The 4,677-nt window shown below is 44.3% G+C and overlaps 1 pseudogene; it reads left to right on the forward strand.

Annotated features, from left to right (window-relative positions):
- Positions 1-2,619: 2,619 nt before the first annotated feature.
- On the forward strand, positions 2,620-3,026 carry LOC101659936 (annotated as a pseudogene).
- The last annotated feature ends 1,651 nt before the right edge of the window (positions 3,027-4,677 follow it).

Raw genomic sequence — 4,677 nt, forward strand, 5'->3', positions numbered from 1 at the left:
GTGTGTGTGTGTGTGTGTGTGTGTGTGTGTGTGTGTGTGCAGGTGTATTTGAGGGGAGTAGATGTAGGGATAGATCAGAATATGAAAGTCTTGTTAAGATATGCTTTTAGCCTATTAATTCAGGATGCATATTTGGAAACATTCCTGGTCTTAGAGTATTGATAAATCTAAGTGCAGCTTAAAATTAGAGAAGAGTCATATAAACTGAATGGTCTCAATGGGCACTTGCTTAGCCCTAAGAATGTAGGCCCCCAAACCAAACCAAATTCACTGCCAAACCAAGGTTGATGCTAACTCATAGTGACCCTATAGGGCAGGCCTTGTGAGTTTCAGGGACTATGAACTCTTAATGCCATACAAAGCAGAAAGCTCAGGCGTTCTCCCTCGGAGCAGCTGTGGTTTCAAACTGCTGAACTTGTGGATTGAAGCCTAGCACCTAGCCACTAAGCCACCAGGGCTCCTCAAGAATGAATGCCTAGATCCTTATAATTCAGTACTGAGATTCTGGGCAATATGGGTCTTTGTGGCTCCGATTTTCAGCTTTTTAATCCTGGATCATTTTACTTCTCAGAACTCTCCTTCCAGGAAGTCTCCTGTGGCTAACTCCATTTTATCCAGTGGCCAATCTTTTTCTTCCTTCTGATTTTGTTCCTCTGTGGTTTCTGTAATTCTTGATATAGATAGGAAATGACTAGCATTTATACCAAGAGACTCAGTAATCAAAGAATCTCAGGTTACTACACACACTATACACAGAGAGCCAGTTGGCACCAAAAAAGTGAGTTACTTGAAAGGAAGCTTGTGTGGCAGTGGCTCCTGTATTCACACCTTATTAGCAATGACAGCATCCTTATTCCTGTCTGGCCAGCTACTCCCATTTAGAACTAGGCATGTGTAAGGTGGGAAAGAACAAGGGATTTCTGGGAGAACAGAAACTTTTCTGGGTGTACAGAAGGGGACTGACTTCCATGTCCTATAGACTCCACTCTCCTGCAGTTGTTATAGAAGAGGGCAGGATTCAAGATCATCCCCTGCAATATTTGTTAATGGTCTCCCAGGAAGCCTTGTGCTAATGAAGTATCACCTTCAACTTCATTCAGCTTCTGGTGGAGGTTACAACATGTGTTTGGGAAAAGAGAAGGCTAGGTAGCTCCAGCTGCCCTTGGGGAATCTTGGAGATCACTCCAGGTGCAGGGCATCGAAATATTGGAGAAGCTTAAGAAAGAAGATGCTTCTCTCTGGCCCTCTGTTAGGTTCTGTGTCTCAGGCCCAGATCTGCTGGTGTCCATGTGAGATACTAGACAAGGAACGCAAATATCCTCCCTCCAAGAGCACAGTGGAGGCTGGCAAGTTCCATTTGAAGCTCAGCCTTACTCTCATTTTGTCCTTACCCTTGAGGCTCAGTTTCTCACCTCAACCTTACCCTGCAGGAAAGGGAAACTCTTCTGGTTTTATATTTACTAAAGATATTGAACCAAATCTTCTAGATTCTGGTCCAAACTCCTTAAGATGGAATATAGAGCCATTGAAGACTTGAACTTACCCACCTTTTCAGTCACACTATATACCATGCTTATCCCCACATACTGTGATAGGTAGGTTTATTGTGTCAACCTGGCCAATAGGAACATGTGGGATTAATAAGGTCGCAGTTTGATTGGAGGGAAAAAAGATAAATGGCTCAGCAAGGTCCACCTCTCTCTCTTCCTCTCTGGTGATCAGACCAGGGTGTGGCTGCTTTAGCTAGTTCTCTGCCCCAACTTGTGAGCCACACTACCTGTCGGATAGCCAACCTGTGGATTGTGTTGCTAGAGCTTGAGTTTCCTTCGAGACCTGCTCCACCACACTGCTGGTGTATACATCACCTGAGTTCGAGGCTGTTAGATCCTGTTGTCTTGCATTGCTTGAGTTTGATATCCCATCTAGGCTTGCTTTACTAAGCTCCTGAGCTGCTGACTGTTGGTGACCCGCCCTGCTGTTTGCTGCCTGTGGGCAGACACTGCCTGCATTGCCTAGGGAAGACTCAGCTCTCTACTTCCATGACCTTGGACCCAGCGGCTCTTGTGAGTTGAAGGAATTCCAATATACTGACTGTTCCATGGAAGTGGAACTGCTCTACTGTGTTGACTAATTAACTGTTATATTCCTTCATGCTGTAAAATCTCTCCTCATATATATATAAAATCATAAAGGTCCTGGTTTTGTTTCTCTAGAAAACCCTGCCTAAAACACATACCCTTTCGCCACTTGCTCTTTCTCCAATACATCATCCTCTTTCATGTCACTGTACCTTTGCAGAGACTTTGCCTCAGCCTCTACGAGTGTGAGTGGGGCGCTTACACAGGCCTTCTGAAGGAAATCACAGTACCTGCACAGGGGAGATAGACAAAAAGATCCTTTTGTTATTTGGGGGTTTAAGACAGAGAATGCTAAGAATGCTTAGAATCACAGAAAAGGGGCATTAAGCATGGAAGAGAGGCTTCAAAACAGCTTCCTGGAGCGATGACATCCGCTAGTCCTTGTGGATGGACAGTGAAGCTGTTTCTAAGCTTTTGTTGTTGAAAATTCTATTGCAACTCACAAGCAAGCAGGAGAGCATTGGACTGCACGAACAGAGCGATGCCTACATCAAAAGAACTTGTTTCCTCAAGCTCAGCTGGCAGTGGTGCTGATAATGAAGTTGGCAAAAAGCTAAAGAGGAAAACGCAAGTTGCTCCACAGACAAACCTGTAAAGAAAGAAACTTCCAGAGCCCTGTCGTCCTCCAAGCAGAGCAGCAGCAGCAGCCATGCTCCCAATTGGGAAAATGCTACGGTATGTCGGTTCTCGAGACTTCAAAGGGAAAGTCCTCATTGATATTAGAGAATATTTGACGGATCCAGAAAGTGAAATGAAACCAGGAGTGAAGTTGTTTCTTTAAACCCTGAGCAGTGGAGCCAGCTGAAAGAACAGGTTTCTGACATGGATGACGTAGTGAGGAAACTGCAATCCGAGCCTTATCCAACCTGTGCTGCTCCCTCACTTTAACCGGTCTTTTCCCACTGGCTTTCATTCTCTGTTGTTTTCCAAGCTATTGTATATTTGGATTGCAAAACAATTGTAAGACAAGTACTTCCTTTTTTTAATGTGCCTTAGTAAAAATGTTCTGATTGTCAACTTCATTTATTTATTGCGTTTACTTGTCAACTTTATTAGGGAGGATTTCTTGGACCTAGTGTGAGATAAAGTCAAGTAACAAAAAATAAAAGAAATAAAATTCTATTGCAGCGAATATCCTACCAAGTAAATCTGTACCTACCTGTCTGAATCCATGGGGGAAACTTCGTGAAGTGGAATTGCTGGATCAATGGATATGTGTCTGTTTACTTGAATAGCGATCACCCAATTCTCTTTCACAGAGTTTGTGCCAAATTTCATTTCTAGTAGTTGGGCAGGACAGAGCTTGTTTTCTCCATCTGGTTGAGAGAGTGCGCACAATTGTACTCTTAGTTCTGAACTAAACCTATGAGAATCTGTTTGCTCTTTAAAGACTGGGTCCTGACCACATTACGATCCTGTGTTGTGCCACAGCCCAGCATTGTTTTCCCAGATTCAGTGTCCCTGTTTTTAATGCTCACCTACCTTCTGAATTCCTTGCTGGCTGGTTCACTACTAATTAGGAGAAATACATTCTCGATCCTGCTATAGTTACTGCTAGTTGCTGTCATGTGGATTCTAGTTCATGGTAACCATGTGTGTGCAGAATGGAACTGCTCCATAGGGTTTTTATGGCTAGTGGGCTGTAGGAAACTGCGGAATGGGAAGAGAATATCCTTTATGCTTGTATCTTAAGAAGCTCGTTAGGCCAGGATTCTGGGTGGAGGGAGGCCTGCATACCTGTGGGTTAGAGATGAGTCCCAATCACATTCTCATAACCAAAATTAATCCTCACAATATCCTCCCAATATAGTGCTACTTTAAAATGACCTCTTACAAGCACATGGCTGATTGCTATCTGGTCGGCAGCTTTACCTATAGGAGCAGGTATGTTGCTATTGCTAGCACTGTTCAGGGGACAGGCACTCCCCCTTATCTGCCCCCAGCACTGGTGTTAGGTCACTCCTCCACTGATCTCAAGGACCTTTAAGGTTAAGTACAGCCCATTTTGTCACATATGTGGTTACCTGTAATTAGAGGGCTTGCATGCCCCCAGCGTATATAAGGTGATGTGAGGATAAAGTCTCTCTGCTCAGACCTGGTTCCTGAAGCCATGGCTGAGGTGAGCACCCCAAAACTTTGTCTCTTAATTTCTTCCCTTCAATGACACAACCGTCCCTTAGGACCCATCCGATGTGAGGCTGGAGCTCACAGTGGTCAAGCACTTAAGTTTGACCAGGCCTGTCTTAATGGTCAGAAGTTCGAAATAACCAGCCACTCTGTGAGAGAAAGATGAGGCTTTATACTCCTGTAAAGAGATACAGTCTTGGAAACTCACAGGGGCAATTTTAACTCTTTCTTGGTAGCACGGTGATTAGGTATTGGGCTGTAATCTGCAAGGTCAGCAGCTCAAAACCACCAGCTGCTCCTTGGGAGAAAGACAGGGCTTTCTACTCCCATAAAGAGTGTACAGTTTTGGAAACTCTAGGGGTAGTTCTACCCTTCCCTATAGGGTCACTATGAGTCAGCATCGACTAGAAGG

Source organism: Echinops telfairi, unplaced genomic scaffold, assembly GCF_000313985.2.
Source record: "Echinops telfairi isolate 266 unplaced genomic scaffold, ASM31398v2 ScPeMD7_7424;HRSCAF=8462, whole genome shotgun sequence".
NCBI lineage: Eukaryota > Metazoa > Chordata > Mammalia > Afrosoricida > Tenrecidae > Echinops > Echinops telfairi.